The 18,071-nt window shown below is 47.2% G+C and overlaps 1 pseudogene; it reads right to left on the bottom strand.

The window, feature by feature from the left end:
* Window positions 1-12,093, bottom strand: part of LOC121288430 — a 33,958-nt pseudogene extending 21,865 nt beyond the window's left edge.
* Between the last annotated feature and the right edge of the window lie 5,978 nt (window positions 12,094-18,071).

Below are 18,071 nucleotides of genomic sequence, written 5' to 3'. Positions count from 1 at the left end.
CAACTATGAAATCAAATTATGCTATCCCTTGCTGAACTTGCTGAATCCTTCAGTTTCTAGCCAAGGGTTTCAGATTTCCAGCATCTTCAGTATTTTGCCTTTACCTTCAGTTCGTCTGTCTGACTTCACTTTCCACCCTCTTTTTGCAGCAACGTTTGCTGGGGCTGGGCAGTATGCAGGTGACAGGTGGAAACATTTCATCTGGGCAATCTGTTGGCTGCTCTGTTATTTGGATGCCTCTAGCTCTAACAGGAGTCCAACATTATTGTTCTTTTGCATATCTGGTGCCAGCTCTGGGGGTACTATTTACAGAAAATGGCAAATATAAACACCAGATACCTGTTGGACTCTACCATGACCAGCATTGACATTGGATTGGCAACAGGCTGGTTTTCTACCTTCTCAGTTTAGTCATACCACAAGAAGATATGTAGATTAAAATAAGTACAACCAACCCCCGGGGTTTTACACTTCAAGCATTTCTGATTTTTTTTATACTTTAACTTATATACATCAATGTGCATGACATTTCATCCTTTTCCATTTCAAGTACCCAGTGCCACCACCAAGTATTCCCAGGTCAGATGCACAACAACTAGATGCAGAATAAAGCTTCCTCTGCCCTGTTGCAAAGATGCCTCTTAGCCTGAGGTAGGAAAGAAACACAACTTTAAAAGAGCACTCACAACCAGTGTGACATTTCCCAATCCCCAATCATTATCCTATGGCGTCTTGGAGCAAGAATCTAAATTACGGTCAGTTTGGAGCTGTAGGCCCTGACTAGGATTGAGACTGAGGAGAATTTCTGCATTTCTCTTTAAATTACAATGTTAGAGTATTCATGTTCAATTGGGCTCAAACATCAGTTAACTTACCACTGGCCGCAAGCAGAATAATGAGCAGGGCTTCCATTATGTTCCTTTGGCACCAATTAAATAAATGATCAGCAAGCATTTTATATCAACTCAAACACTACAAGGTCAATCATTACCTTTCCAGAATATTAAAGTATACTTTATAAAAATACTGAAGGACACTTTATCATACTGGACGTTGATACTCTCCCTACAGGTATGTGTCAAGGTTACATCATTTTTGTTTACTGTATAAAAGTTATGGATGAAGTATTTTGAATCAGTCACTGAGCTACCAAGCACTGAGTTGAATGTTGGCTGTGAAAAAAAACTGTGTTCAAAATGGCCCAATAATTATATTAAAAATCAGCTCTTAAGAGCATTAGATTAATTTAAAACATGCTAGAGTGAAGACAGCTGTGACTTTTTCTTTGCTTGTTTCGGTATTAATCTCCATTTTTTCTAGTTTTTGCTTTGATTGGCAGCATCATTCTGCCATTCACAGCTCCTCTAGACACTGTCTCTTTACTTGTCCCATTACCACTTCCTTTGGCCTTTAGCCACCAATCTTTTTGTCACTTAGTTTGGGATTTTCCATGCCCGCCAGTGTCGGGCGTATTTGGTGGCGTGAGCGGACAGTACGGCTAGAAGGCCAAAAATCAGTTTCATGACGTTGTGAAACCAGTTTGCGATCATCCGCTCCGCCCACAGATGGCGGGTCACGTTCCCCCCCATCGGATGTCAGGAATCTCATTGCAATACATCAGCATTTCATTGTAAGGCCAGCCCCTGCCGCATTGTCTGCCCATATCAGCGGGAAAACACACTGATGTGTTTCACAACAGCATATATAAGGTGTGCAGTTGATGGGATGCACGTCACTTGAGACTTCAAGGTTTGTTTCCTACCTTGCTCCAGGCAGCACTCACAGTCATCAGCGCCAGACTTCACAGACAGCACCACATCACTTTTAGGGGGGCTCCTGGGCAGGTCTCTATCTACCAGGCCAGCCACATGTGGGTGGCTTTTCAATGGCTGCAGAGCTAGGGCTTGCTCGGAGAGGGGGGAGAAGTGGCCTCGGGCAAGAGAAAAGGCTGCAGGGCTGTACTGGGGAAGGAGGATATCGCAGGGTGTGTGTGGGGACACATGTTGATCTGTGCAAGTGGCCTCAAGATGGTGAAGGCTGAGGAGGCAGTCTCCAGAGGAGATGAGGCCAGATGGAGACGTGAGGGTGTGTGTGTGAGAGAGAGAGTGGTGGTGTCCCTTGAGCTGGCAGTGAGTGAGATGCCACTGAATGTGTGATGGGCTTGAATGTGTGAGTTTAGAGTGGTAAAATGGTTGCCTTACCCTGGCGGCACAGATGAGATCATTCATCCTCTATCTGCATTGGATGGCCAACCTCTTCTGTGCAACATTGGCACTAATCACCACTGCCATTGCCTACCAAACTGTAGTAGTAATGAGATGCCCCTCCTGTGGCCAGAGCGGGGGTAGAAGACATCACAGTGGGCCTCCACGGCATCCAAAAGGTGCTCGAGGGCTGCAGTCTTTTTGCCTTTCAGGGCCATGTCTTCTTTGTTGCAGTCCTGGGCTGGAAGCATTGAGCGCAGCTGTATTTTAAATGTAGCGCCTGGTTTGATAAAACAGTGAGGTGATGACATGGCTGGCGAATGAGAGCCTGTCCGCCATGGAAACGGTGTGCTTCCCGGAAACACATAAGTAATACGGTGGGTTTGGGATGAAATGTGTGAAAACCCAACACCGCGGCCGGCAGGTAAACTGCACTTAGTGCAAAGCTGAGACAATTCTGTCCTTAATCTCTGCTATTTTCCATCCTATCCCAAACATTCCTCTTTGTTCTTGGCTCATCCTCCCCCATTTCACTTACTTAAAACCTTTCTGTGCATGTACCAGGCACTTATGTAGTTTTGAGACCTAGGATCTCCTGCAACTTTCGCGCTCATGCCAAAATGTCCCTTAAGTTTTTCGCTGGGAGTTGGTCCCCTTGATCCTCTTTATGCTGTGGCTAATTTGAAATTGATAATATATATTTTTTTTCAGTCCAGTGCTCTTTTTTTCTCAAAAACATTGATCTTTATGGACTCAGTTCCAAAGGCACAGGCTGTCTTTTAGGACTTCAGCCTTTAGGTGTGAGGCTAGACAGTGAGAGTCGGCTGATTTTCTGATTGCGAGAATTCCCTGTTCTTCTGAGAGTCGTGCCATTTACTTTCTTGAAAGCAGATAGATAGGACTTCTATTTAATATCCAATCCTAGAGATGACACCTTCAACAGTGCAGCACTCCCTCACTATTGCCACGTCAGCCTAGATTATGTATTCAAGTCCTAGAGTAAGATTTGAATCCACTATCTTCTGATTCCAAGGCACTTGTGCTATGCACTCACCTAAAATGCTGTACAATTAAGAGTTCTAAAGTAAGTAGCAAGTGGTGTGTTTGAAAGCTCCCTCTAATCTTCTCCTTTCCAGGTCTGCATCTTGCTCAACTCAGATTAAGTGACTCTTATCAAAAGTATACAAGGAAATCAAATAAACATGCACATAGGCCTCGATGTTCTTACAGAAAAAGAAAAATGTGAGATGGAAAGTTACAGGAAACATCTGTATTCAAGTAATTTAACCAAAACAAGTAATGCCAGTGCCAGCTGCTTTCATTTATCTGAATTAAATACATTGGATTGACCACCGTCAGAAAAGAGCATTGACAATCATAGATATGTCAATAAATCTGATTCACATGGGTGATCGGGAAAGATCATGGCCATTTTGGTGAATTGAAGGATTTCAGACTGCATCAGCCATGCTTGGGCAATGAGCTTGATGGGGCCAAATGGCTTTTCTCAAACCCATCATAGGTTAACCTTGCAGTCCACAAGTTTGAAATCTAAAACCAGAAGAAAAATAATGGGGGGGCGTTTTAACATTGAGGAGTACATGGCACAGGTGAAGGGTTTAAAGTCGGCAAAAATGTCTGCAAGTGCGCTCCAACGTATTGATTTAACTCGGGTGCATTTGGCCTCACGTGCTTTACTCCATCTGGAGCGGCAGGTTAGTGAGTTGAATATGTAAATCCCTGAATGGCAGTGATATTTCAACTGGCATTTAAACTTGGTGGTACATCTACTGGTTTCCCAAACTTCCTGAAGCTTGCCATCGAAACCAGGCCAAGGTAAGAATGTCAATTCATATGGTTCATTAGAAGTCAGGCAGACGACAGCAAAAAAATGCTCAGTGCTCACAGCTGCTTTCTTACCTCCCACCAGGAGTACTTAAGGGGGAGAGGATAATTCCTGCATTGTGGAGGTATTAACACTCAAGATCACAAAGTGCAGCCCCATGACTGCCATAAATTGGACCTTAGTAGCAAACAAGAGCAAAGTGAGTATCAGCAGCAAAAACAGCCAGAGATGGAGACACCCGCAGCTGGTTAGCTGAGAGGGGTGCAGCAGTGGAGATGGAACCAGCAGAAGAGTCAAGGTTGTAGGAGACAAAATGTAACAGAGTCATGGCTTCGTAGAGCTATTAAAAGAGCAGTGCACCCAGAGATTGGGAGTGTCGTATCAGGTGGTGACAGAAACCCAGCGCTTCCTTGAGGAAGACATGCTCCCTGCTGGACTTGGCAACCACTCCTTACCAGTGGCTGTGAAAGTGACCAATGCTTTTTGCTCCAAATTCTTCCAGACCTCTGCCAGAGATATATCTAGGATCTCCCAGTCAGCTGCACGTAAATGTATTAGGGAGGTCACTAATGGGTTGTTTTCCAAAGCCGGCAATTATGTGAATTCTGCCTGTGCTGATGGCAATCAGAATAAATGAGCACATGTGTTGGCACTTCTGGCTGATTCAAGGGGTGGCTACTAGGAGACAATGGATAGCCACCTCAAATATTCACATCAGAAACCCAACTAATCAAACCTATGAGTGGTACAATGAAAGCCATTTGTCATTCAAATGTGTCATTGAGTAAGCCATAGGCATGCTCAAGATGTCCTTGAGGTACCTGGACAGATTTGGGGCTGCCCTTCAGTCTGTACCAGCCAGCATCTCCAGATTGATCATGTAGTGCTGCCCTCTGCACAACAATATGTAAGAGCGAGGATTGAAGCTACAAGAGGAATAAAGCGCTGAGCATACATCATCAATGGATGAATTCGGGAAGGAGGAGGAAGAGGAAAAGGTAGAGAAAAAGGAGGAGGAAGGTGGTGACCCAGTGTAGCATCAGCCAATGACATTGCTGTCTGCAATGCCAGGGGCACCCTAAAAGCTGAAGGTTCAGGTCGTTCCCACTATTGGACCAAGATAACAATCACATCCCACTGACAGAAAACAGATTTATAACCAACCAACCACCCATTGCACATTCTGTCCAGCTGGTCCCAGTCGATTCATGAACTGGCGAGTTGTTGCCCAGCAACAAAGAGTAGACAACAAGGGAATGTGTTGCAGCACATTCAACAATGGAAGCTTCACACCACAACATTTCCTCATCCACTCATTGTGAAATAGCCTTGATGAAATACAAAGCTTTAGGCTTCCCTTTCCTAGCATTCCTCCATAGTGCAATCCTCTTGGCTTCAGCAGAGGTGGAGCCAGGCCGCTTAGATCCAAACTCTGACAACTGAGATGCTCAATGCCCTCTGGCCATTGGAGCTCCTGAGAGGCCCCAATCCTGCTCCACTTTCACCTGTGCAGGGCAGAGTCAATCTTTGGAATGCGAGGCAGCTCACTGGGCATTGATTCGGGATGGGCAGTATGCCAACAAGTGAACGTTTAGCTGCAGAGTACCCATTTATTGGTGGGCAGGATAAGCTTGCACATTTTTGGCCAAAAGTGCACCACTTGCCATATTAGTGAAGGTGTCAGTGTTGGCTTTAGGAGCAAGCATTGGGATCTGGGGGAATAATTAATTAAAATTAGGTTCCTGCACTCTTACAGAACCTGTTTTCCATATTTGATTGTCCCAACACTTCACTTACTATGTACTGAACTCACACAGCATAGCATGGTACTAACTGGCAGGGAGGACCCCTCACCAGCACTATTCATAGAGATGATGCAGTATTTACCAGTTAGTTGCTGGTTTATCATTTCAGGCAGCTGGTTAACTTCTAGACATTTCCTGGTGTGTTTTATCACTGTGGAAAGTTCACTTCGCACAGAGGAAGATTTTGTGCTCTTTATGGCAGAAATTGTTTTGCTGCAATTGTTACGACTGGTTCCTCGGTGAGGTGCCCCAATTTTTTAACTTCCTGAATGGGACCCAATTTTGTTATGCTTCCAGGTGAGGAGGAATGAGCTGGTTCTCTTTCTTTACTCAACCCCCTCAGCTGGTCGCAACAAGGTTTAATTTATCCCTTCCCGCCGTGAATATCTCTTCCCAGTCCAAGTTCCCAGTTTGAGAAGGAGCCAAATTAAACAGGCTTTCTTGAGTCAAAGAAAGAGTAAGTTTATTAGTTACTAAAAACCTGAGAAAAATAACAAAAACGATACACATATGCACACAGATCAGAAATGAGACGTTAAGAGCCTAAATAAAAGTTTTAAAAAATATACAAATCAGCCTTTGGCTTGTCCGTGAGGCATAAATGGCAAAATGTTGCATCCGTTAAGTTGCCAGTAGTGCTGACTTTGGCAATTTAGTAGTTGGTCTGGAGACACTTGGTTCTGCAGGTCGGCTGAAGAAGGTGTCCTATTTCTGTTGAGCCTTGCCTTCTGCAGCTGAGTTAGAGACTGCCTGCAACTGCAGGATCTTCTTGTGCTGTCACTCTCACAGCACACTAGCACTGTTCTGCAGCTAGTTTTTTAACCCATTTTACCCAATTTATTCTTATAAAGGAAAAATAAATGTCTAGCACCAAGAGTCTGTTTTCTTTGGTCTCTGACAATTTCACACATTCTGAGATATGAATCAACAGGGGATATATTTTAGATGACTGCTGAGATGTGGTAATCAGTCTTTTGTCTCTGCAGCCACAGGAAATAAAAGCTAAGTCTTTTGTATCCTTACTATTTCCCTTTCAAGTGTTTCTGCTTGAAGAAAACATGACATCTTTTCAGGTGTGACATTCCATGTTCTCTCGGGGGGGTCTGTCAGCATAATTCACAAAGGAATTTTCCAGAGAGTAATCATTTTACATTATCAGCTATCTTTTGCTCAATGTCCTTGCTTGTATTTCTTTAAAAACACACACGTCTTCCTTCAAAAGCTCAATATGCCCGGAAGTAATTTGTGTCTGTAATCAGCTTTTATAACACAATCATGGCTGGTTCCTTGGGTTTCCTTCAGGGCTGGAGGATGTTGGGGAGCAGCAAGGAAATCACCCCCTGAGCAGTATCCAGAAGTTCGAGGAAGAGGGCAGGGTGCAAGAGGCCATATCCAAAGGAAGTATTCAATGAGTACTTCTACACTAACTGTCCTCAGAAGGAATATACAAAGTGCCTTTGCTTCACCAAGAAGCCCATCTCTGAGATATGTCACCTGCTGCCATGACAACACAAGCCTCCCACCAGACCATGGACAACACTGCCTGTGGCTGCCAAGGTAACCATGGACTTAATAAAGCACAAATACTTGGGTACTAAGATAGGGTTAATGACCCAATATTTATTTCCTAATCTTTTCCTTATTTGTTCATGGGATGTGGGCATTGCTGGCTAGGCCAGCATTTATTGCCCACCCCTAATTGCCCTTGTTCAGAGGGCAGTTAAGAGTCAACTACATTGCTATGGGTCTGGAGTCCCATGTAGGCCAGACCAGGTATGGATGGCAGATTTCCTTCCCTAAAGGACAATAGTGAACCAGATGGGTTTTATGACAATTGGCAATGGTTTCATGGTCATCATCAGACTTTTAATTCCAGATTTTTGAATCCAAATTTCATCATCTGCCATGGTGGGATTTGAACCCAGGTCCCCAGAGCATTACCCTTACTATGGGGATTTATTATCATAGTGATCAAATGCCATTACAAAAGAAAGAGTCAGATTATTTACTTTGGTAGTAAGAACAGAAAAGCAGAATAGCATTTAATAGGTGTGAAACCTCTAAATTTTTGTGTTCAGAGGGACTTGGGTGTACTCGTACAAGGAACACAAGAACGTACACATGCAGGTACAGCATGCAATTAGGAAGGTAAATGCCATGTTGGCCTTTATTGTAAGGAGAGTGACAGATAAGAATAAGGAAGTGTTGCTACAATTGTAAAGGGCTTTGGTGAGACCGCACTGGAGTAACTCTTTTGAGCCAACCAAGTAAACTGGATTAACAAAATTAAGGACAAAGTAAAAGGCAGCCCCTTAAAGGGAAAATGCAAAAACAAAGACACAATTTAAAGTAAAATTGCAAACGTTAAACCAAAATGTCACTAACAGGGTCAATAAAATGTTCCAGTCCACGCGGTGCCCACCGAGTACCTCAATGGTGCCGGCTGACATCACGTGCTCCCTCTCCAGGGATACCTGGCCGTGTAGCTGCGAAAGAGCAGGAAACAGTTGGGTTGGACGACGCCCACGATCGCCTGCTGCCTGGACCTGTTAATGGCCAACTTGGTTCATGAGGAGATCCTCCTTCCTCCCAGCCCCCCTCCTCATGAGGTGCCCGTAGATCAGGAAGCGCACTGGAGTAATCTGTGCAGTTTTGGTCTCCATTTTTAAGGAAGGATATATTTGCATTGGAGGTGGTACAGCAAAGGTTCACTAGATTGGTTGCTGGCATGAGGAGGTTGTCCTGTGATGAAAGGCTGAGTAAATTTGACCTATACTCTCTGGAATTTATGAAAGGAGATCTCATTGAAACATACAAGATCCTGGCAGATGGCAAGTGAATGCCGCTAGAGTGCACTAAATGACACGAGTGCCCATCCTATTTATATGGTTGTGGTTGTTGGAGGTCAATCATTCCAGCTCCAGGACATCACTGCAGGAGTCCCTCAGGGTAGTGTTCTCGGCCCAACCATCTTCAGCTGCTTCATCAATGACCTTCCTTCCATCATAAGGTCAGAAGTGGGGATGTTCGCTGATGATTGCACAATGTTCAGCACCATTCACTACTCCTCAGATACTGAAGCAGTCCATGTGCAAATGCAGCAAGACCTGGACAACATCCAGGATTGGGATGACAAGTAGCAAGTAACATTCACACAAGTGTCAGGCAATGACCATCACCAACAAGAGAGAATCCAACCTTTGCCCCTTGACGTTCAATGGCATTACCATCACTGAATTCCCCACTATCAACATCCTGGGGGTTACCATTGACCAGAAACTGAACTTGACTAGCCATATAAATACTGTGGCTACGAGAGCAGATCAGAGGCTAGGAATCCTGCAATGCGTAACTCACCTTCTGATTCCCCAAAGCCAGGCCACCATCTACAAGGCACAAGACAGGATGGAATACTTTCCACTTGCCTGGATGAGTGCAGCTCCAACAACACTCAAGAAGCTTGACACCATTCAGGCCAAAGCAGCCTGCTTAATTGGCACCCCATCCACAAACATTCACTCCCTCCGCCACCAACACACAGTGTTTACCATCTACAAGATGGACTGCAGGAACTGAAGGCTCCTTAGACAGCATCTTCCAAACCCACAACCCGCCACCATCTACAAGGACAAGGGCAGCAGATACATGGGAACGCCACCATCTGGAAGTTCCCCTCCAAGTCACACACCATCCTGACTTGGAAATATATTGCCATTCCTTTGCTGTTGCTGGGTCAAAATCCTGGAATTCCCCAACAGCACTGTGAGTGTACCTACACCACATGGACTGCAGTGGTTCAAGAAGGCAGCTCACCACCATGTTCTCAAGGGCATTTGTGGATGGGCAATAAATGCTGGCCTAACCAGCAACACCCACATCCCAGGAATGAATAAACAAAAATATAAATAACCCCTTTGCCAAGATTGGGGATGGCGTCAATACAAGTTCAATCTGGGCAGATAAGGCAGCGACAAGATTTCAGGGGTTTTCATATCTAAATTTTTAACCCTTCCCCTTACTTTGTCTCTCATTCTCTTCAGTGTAATACCCCAATTCTCTTTTCTAACTGCCGTCCTACCAACTTTTTTGTGCGCATTGCTTATCTTCATCAAATCTTCTGACTCTGTTGAAGGAGGGTAAAAGTTTTCAGTCAGAATATTCTAGTCTTCATGAGGCTGGATCTTACAGCCCCCTCACCAGGTGTGTATACAACAGTAGGGGTTGGAGGGGGCATGTAAAACATGAGGGGTGGCAAGCCCATCGCTGATCCGTCCACCCCTGAGCTGACCCCATTAAATGCTAGGTGGGTGGGAGCTGAAATTGGCAGCCCATGCACCATTTTTAAATAAATAATTAAGGATCAATTGCACTTGTTACCAAGCCAGTTGACCTGGATGATACACTGCCCATAGTATAGTATGATTGGCATGTGCAGAGGTGGGCAGGCTGCCTTTTTTATGCAAACTGCTTAAAAAGCGGGAAGGAAGGGGGTGTCTGTCCTTTGTGGAGTGCCCTGTGCACATCAAGGGTACCTCCCCCAAAAATGATAATGCCCATTTGTTCCTCCGCACCTGGCCTCCAAACCAATCTCCCCCACCCCCTTGCCCCCATCCCTCCAGGCTACCCGATCCTACCCCGTCCAAAACCTCAGACTTGTCTCTTTCTGGTAGTCATGTCCCCTTCATCTGTGGGACTACCTGCAGTCCTGGCAGTGCGGGTTTGGTGTTGCTGGGGCTGCTAGAGCTACTGACCAATCAGATTGGCTGGCAGCTCTCAAGGGCGGGGCTTCCTCCCACTGATGGGTGGAAGTCCCACTCTCACCTCATTTATGCCGCCTGCCATGTGCCACCCATCAGGGATTGGGTTGTTCTCAATATTCAAGATATTTAGTCTGTACCAGGAGAGGCACATCGGATGTACCTGCCCTGCTTTACAAGCAGAGGGAGGGCACCACCTGAGGCTCTGTTCAGGTTGAAAGTTTACTGATTCTAAGCGGTTGTCATTTCCGACAGATAAGGAAGGGTCAGCATTCTCCACCTATTGAATTCTCTCCGGGGCCTTTAGAAGCCTCCAGCTGGACTGGTGTTTGCCCTTAGCTTTTGGAGGATCTACTGGGCCTAAAAGGTCCAAGCTTGATGGAACTCCACAGGTAGAATCCACTATCTGCTGCTGGGACATGGGAGATGGTGGATGAAGCACACACCCACCCTCCTCCTTAAATGGGACATCTGAAACTGGACAGAAAGGATGAAAACTCAGCAAATTTAGATTCTGCCCCAAATTCTGCACCAACCCCACCCACCATGAAAGAAGTGCCAGATTTCTTTTGATTACATGAATCCCCATTAATTTCCCACAAGAATTTTTGTGGAGTCAAGATCTAGTTTAGGACAGATGAGTTAAAATTCAATACTGAACTGATTGTTCAGAGGCTGTGGGTTTTGGATCCAACAGAAGAATATAATTGTTATTTGGAAGTCCATGCGGCTCCAAAATTCAGCCTCAGGCTAGTGACAGTGTTGACTGTGGAAGGCTAGCAGGTGTGGGAGACCAGTGAGAGTTAGAGTTTCAAATGCAGGAGACCCTTGGAATTCGGGACCCCAGGAGCAGAATTTTTCCCTTGGCGTGCGGGATCAGTGGGGGTGGGGAGGGGTGCAGCTGGGAAGCCAACAGCCACCCGCAATCAGCTGCGCTCCGTGATTTAATGCGGGTGGGCCAATTAAGGCCAGCCCAGCGTGATACGTAAATGGCAGCGCTGAGCAATGCCTGTGCGGCTGGGGGGTTGAGGGCGAGCAGGCCTAGCTTGCAATTCGTGCTTGCGCGCGAAAGAGCGCTGATTAATCTCCTTGAGGCATGGAGCTGCCTCAGGGAGATGAAGAAAATATTGAAAAAGTTATTAAATAGCACAAAAAAATTAATGAAACATGTCCCCGCATATGACTCTGTCACACGAGCAGGGACATGTTTTTAATTAAAAATTAAAGTTTTTATTTCATTTGTATTTGATTTTGGAAACTTCATCCCGCCCATGGATGAGGTTTCCAAAAAAATTGTGCTTTTCGCCTGCCAGTCAACCGTTAGGTTGAATGGGCAATGAAAAATTCAGCATAATTGATAACTTAATGGCCTTAATAGGCCTTTTAATTGTCAGTGGGCGTGCTGCCAGCTCCGGCATGCGCCCACCAACCAAGCTATCGCATGACTGCGCATTGACGTCAGCACACTTGGCCGAGGTCATCATGCGTCATTTCACACTCGATTGGGTCGGGTACGTGCCCACCTGCCGAGCTAAAAATCCTGCCCCAGGTGTGGGAGACAGTGGGAGTCACAGTTTTGGGTCCTGGAGATCACCAGGAGTTAGGGCTGCAGGTCTGGGAGGCCAATAGTTGGGGCTTTAGGCATGGGAAATTAGCAGGAGTTAGAGCTTCATGTCCAGTAGGCCAGTAGGAATCACATTTTTAGGAGCAGGACACAAAAATGACTGAGGGCCTTAGGCGTTGAAAACAGCAGGTATTTGGGTTTCACATACAGGATGCCAGCTTTGTGTAGAGACGACCGGTGGGAGTCAGGGATTTGGATGTGACAGACAACTGAGATTCATGTCTTCAGGTGCCAGAACCAATGGGAGTCGAGGCTTTGGGTACAGGACACCAGTAGGTTGTCAAGGATGCTTTCATGGATGGGAAGTGTGAGTCTTATCTGTGTAATTAATCTCACAGGAGCCTGTAATGTTGTTCTGGGTCCCGGCTCACTATATTATTGGCCATGGAGGCCTCAGGTCAACTCTGACTCAACAGTACCCACCATACAATAATTGTAGTACTGGGGCCTGTACACAATTTATGTGCAAATTCCATGAAAATCCTACACATCAATCCTTGACGGAGTCGCACCATAAAATGACTGGATAGTCTGGAATGGATTTGAAGGGAAAGACCTTCTGGAAAATCTGGGGCGGGATTTTCTGGCCCCAACACCGGCGAGCATCATTGCGGGCAGGGTGGAACAATGTGGAGAGCTGTTGGCTTTTAACGGCTCTCCACATTTTCCTGCCCCTCCTGTGATGATGTCCGCCGGTGTCGGGGCCGGAAAATCCCACCCTTGGAATTTTCCCCAGGCCTGTGGCCCTGAAGTTGGAAATTCAGGCCTCTGCTTCTTGGCATTCCTGCAGGGTCATGCCAGGGTGCCAGGGGCACCAAGAAAATCTTTAACTGAGTTGATTTTGCATCTGTGGAAGAAGGGTTCACAAAGCTCTACACCATCGGAGTGTTCCTCGTGTCTGACTATTGTGGACTAATGGATTACTATGACTACTTAAAAACCCCATGATGGTGCTATCATGCTACCAGGATCGTAAAAGGCAACTAGATGAACCTTGGTCTTTTCTCATTTAGTAATTTCTGTGTTCTAGAGTTGAGGGGTATAAGTCACAATCTCAAGCAGAGAGGAGCGAGTGTGTGATGCTGACAAAAGTGGAAAGAAGGTTTCTCCTTCAAACTATTGTCAGCCTTTACCTCAGGCACAAAGTCCACTCATCATGCATAAACCCCAGCCATAGCTATATTATATATGTATGCAAATTAAGCAGAGGTAATTGGCTGGTGAACTTTGTAACGTTATTATTTGTCAGAATTTTTTTTTTGCAAAAATATACTTTATTCATAAATCTTCAAAAACATTTCGAACATTTTAAATCACCATTACAAAAATACAAACAGGTTCAACTTTTACAACATGAAACACAAGGTGTATCAGAAAAAACAATGAATATTTCAATCATTGGCAGACATACATTTTAATCTGTACAGCCTGAGGGGCTCTTTACAGATCCCAGCCCCCCAGTGCACTGTGGCAGAAAGGTCTTAGGCAGCGACCCTTCCCCATTGCGCCTTTGCGGCGGCTGCCCCAAGCTTAACTATGTCCCTCAGCACGTAGTCCTGGACCTTGGAAAGTGCCAGTCTGCAACACTCGGTCGGGGACAACTCTTTGTGCTGGAAAACCAACAAGTTTCGGGCAGACCAAAGAGCGTCTTTCACCGAGTTGATGATCCTCCAGCTGCAGTTGATGTTTGTCTCGGTGTGCGTCCCTGGGAACAGCCCGTAGAGCACAGAGTCCTCTGTCACAGAACTGCTCGGGATGAACCTCGACAGCAACCACTGCATCTCTCTCCAGACCTTCTTTGCAAAGACACAATCTACAAGGAGGTGAACAACGGTCTCTTCCCCACCACAGCCACCTCGAGGGCAACGTGCAGAGGGGGTGAGACTCCTGGCGTGTAGGAAGGATCTTACAGGGAGGGCCTTTCTCACCACCAGCCAAGCTACATCTTGGTGTTTGTTGGAAAGTTCTGGTGATGAGGCATTCTGCCAAATGACTTTGTCAGTCTGCTCAGGGAACCATCTCACAGGATCCACCCTCTCCTTTTCCCTCAGGGCCTTTAAGACATTACGTGCCGACCACTGCCTGATGGACTTGTGGTCGAAGGTGTTTCTCTGCATAAATTTCCCCACGAGGGACAGGTGGTACGGCACAGTCCAACTACTTGGAGCGTTCCGCGGCAGCGTGGCCAGACCCATCCTTCGCAACACTGGGGACAGGTAGAACCTCAGCATGTAGTGACACTTGGTGTCTGCGTACTGAGGGTCTACGCACCGCTTGATGCAGCCGCACACAAAGGTGGCCATCAGTATGAGGGCGATGTTGGGCATGTTTTTTCCCCTTTTATCTAGAGGCTTGTACATCGTGTCCCTGTGGACACGATCCATTTTCGACCTCCAGATAAAGCGGAAGATGGCTCGGGTGATCGCCACCACACAGGAGTGTGGAATGGGCCAGACCTGCGCCACATACAGCAACAGCGAGAGTGCCTCACACCTGATGACCAGGTTCTTACCCGCAATGGAGAGGGAGCGTCGCTCCCACATGCCCAGTTTCCTTTTCACCATAGACACTCGCTCCTTCCAGTTTCTAACGCGTGCCCTGGTCCCTCCGAACCATATCCCCAGCACCTTCAGGCCATCAGCCCTGACAGTGAAGGGGACAAAGGATCTGTCAGCCCATTTCCCAAAGAACATGGCCTCGCTCTTCCCACGATTAACCTTGGCTCCCGAGGCCAGTTCGAAACGGTCGCAGATGTGGATAAGTCTGTGCAGCGACAGCGGATCCGAGCAGAAGACGGCGACATCGTCCATGTACAGGGAGACTTTGATCTGAGTGCCTCCACTACCTGGGATCGTCACTCCTCTTATGCCCGGATCCTTCCCGATGGACTCAGCAAAGGGTTCTATGCAACACACGAAAAGAACAGGTGAGAGAGGGCAGCCCTGCCTGAATCCAGATTTAATAGGAAAGCTATCTGATTCCCACCCATTGATTGAGACTGCACTACTTATGTTAGTGTAGAGCAGTTGGATCCAATTGCGAATTCCCTCCCCACACCCCATTTTGGAAAGCACATCCACCATATAGGTGTGCAATATTCTGTCAAAGGCCTTCTCCTGATCCAGGCTGATGAGGCAGGTATGCACACCCCTGTCCTGTACATAGGCAATCGTATCCCTGAGCAGCACGAGGCTGTCAGAGATCTTCCTGCCCGGCACAGTGCAGGTCTGGTCAGGGTGGATCACCAATTCCAGAGCGGATTTGACCCGATTGGCGATGACCTTGGACAGAATTTTATAGTCCACATTCAACAGTGAAATGGGTCGCCAATTTCTAATTTCCTCCCTTTCCCCCTTGTTTTTGTAGATGAGGGTGATAATGCCTTTCCTCATGGATTCTGACATACTGCCGGCCAGAAGCATACTCTCGTACACTTCTAGCAGGTCTGGGCCGATCCAGTCCCACAGAGCTGAATACAACTCCGCCGGCAAGCCGTCGCTTCCGGGAGTTTTACTCTTCTCGAAGGACTCAAGGGTCTCACTCAGTTCGTCAGGAGTTAGCGCTTTGTCCAGACTCTCCCGTGTACTGTCATCTAAGACCTCCGTGATAGAGGACAGGAAGGACTGGGAGGCCGTGCTGTCTGTGGGCTTCACGTCATATAATCCGGCATAGAAGGATTTGCTAATCCTCAAAATGTCAGATTGCAATGACTTTACTGAGCCGTCTTCTTCGTTCAGGCTGCTGATCACAGAGCTCTCTCTGTGTACCTTTTGGAAGAAGAAACGTGAGCACATCTCATCCTGCTCCACGGAGCGGACTCTGGAACGGAAAATGATCTTGGAGGCCTCCGAGGCAAAGAGCGAGGCTTGCTGGCTCTTCACCTCTTGGAGTTCCTCCTTAATATCGACCCCCATCGACTGCAGCCAGAGCAGATTCTGCATGTTTTCCTGGAGTCGGGACATTTCCCTCTGTTCCTTTCTAGCTTTCTGGGTGCCTTTGAGGACGAAAAACCTCTTGATGTTTCCCTTGATCGCTTCCCACCAGTGTGTCAGTGACTCAAAGTGGGGTTTCATGGTTCTCCAACCTTTGTAATCCCTCTTGAGCTCCTCAATGTTTTCTGGGGTCAGCAGTTGCACGTTTAGCTTCCATGCCCCCCTGCCAACCCTCTGGTCCTTCTCTAAGTGACAGTCAGCCAGTAGGAGGCAGTGGTCAGAGAAGAACACCGGCTTGACGTCGGTGGATCTGACTGCGAATGCACAGGACACAAACAGAAAATCTATCCTGGAACAGACGGACCCATCAGGCCGCGACCAGGTGTATCTACGCTGCGCTCCATCTGCAGGGTTGCTGAAGACGTCGTGCAGCTTGGCATCCTTTACTGTTTCCATCAGGGATCTGGACGTAGCGTCCAATCTGCTGTCGGCCCTGCCGGATCGTCCAGCCACATCGATGATGCAGTTGAAGTCACCGCCCAGAATGACCGGTCTGGAGGTCGCCAGCAGCAGTATGAGCTGCTGAAAAACCTCCAGCCGCTCAGCCCCTTGTGACGGGGCGTGGATGTTAATTAAACGGAGTGGAGCATTCTTGTACATTACGTCTGCTACGAGGAGGCGCCCGCCCACCACCTCCTTAACCTGGGAGACGGGTGAAGCTGCCTCCCTGCAGCAGAATCCCCAGGCCGGAGGAACGAGAGTCGTTTCCTCCCGACCAGATCGATGGCCCATGGGACCACCATCGTGACCATTGCCTGTAGGAGCTGAGGTGCGGTATCGCACACTCCTGCAGAAACAACAGGTCAGCTTTTAAAACAAAAACAGAATTACCTGGAAAAACTCAGCAGGTCTGGCAGCATCGGCGGAGAAGAAAAGAGTTGACGTTTCGAGTCCTCATGACCCTTCGACAGAACTTGAGTTCGAGTCCAGGAAAGAGCTGAAATATAAGCTGGTTTAAGGTGTGTGTGTGGGGGGCGGACGGAAATCTTGTCGCAGAGAGGAACAGAACTTCTTCAAGGAGGTAGGCATTTCTTGAAGAGCAGTGGCAGTCAATTAAACACAGAGATAAAAACAAAAAAACTGCGGATGCTGGAAATCAAAAACAAAAACAGAATTACCTGGAAAAACTCAGCAGGTCTGGCAGCATCGGCGGAGAAGAAAAGAGTTGACGTTTCGAGTCCTCATGACCCTGGTCAGCTTTTACCTTGGCAAGGTAGTCCAAGGTCGCAACACATCGCGTAGTAGATTTAATGCTACGCACATTTATGGATACAATCTTTACACCCATTTTAAAGCAGTTAGTCGCTTACCAAACCTGTTGTCTCTGAGAGTTCCTTCATGCCCGTGGTGTGCTCAAATTGCTTCACTTGGGATGGGCTGAGGAAAGCATCCTGAACCTCCCCATTGGCGGTGTTCTGCTCGGGTGGCATCTGGGGGTCCGTGCAGAGAGCGGGGTTTGAAATGTCCTCTGTTGGAGAAGCTTCTCCAATCCTCTCCCCCTCTGGGGCGTTGCTGCTCCCGGCTTCCCGGAGCTGGGGTGCGCTGAGCGCCTCACTGCTCCCAGATTCCTGGGGTTGTGGTGCACTGGCCTCTTTGGGTTGTGAGCCAAGTTGGGGTGCGCTGGTCTCCTTATTGTCTCCAATGTTCTGGAGCTTGGGTGTCTCGTCCTCCAACTCCCTAGCGTTTTGCCGCTTCTTCTGTTGGCGCCGCCCTGGCACTTCTTCGTCTGAAGAGCTGCTGCTCTTGTTATCCGTGTCGGATAGGAGACGCCTCTTGACTCTTGTCTGGGAAGTGGCTTGGTTTCTTTTTAGCCCCTTCTTCCTTTTGGCTCTCTTCACCAGCT

Source organism: Carcharodon carcharias, chromosome 15, assembly GCF_017639515.1.
Source record: "Carcharodon carcharias isolate sCarCar2 chromosome 15, sCarCar2.pri, whole genome shotgun sequence".
Taxonomy (NCBI): domain Eukaryota; kingdom Metazoa; phylum Chordata; class Chondrichthyes; order Lamniformes; family Lamnidae; genus Carcharodon; species Carcharodon carcharias.
The sequence above is the reverse complement of the archived record's forward strand: the minus strand, read 5'-3'. Positions and strand labels throughout refer to the sequence as shown.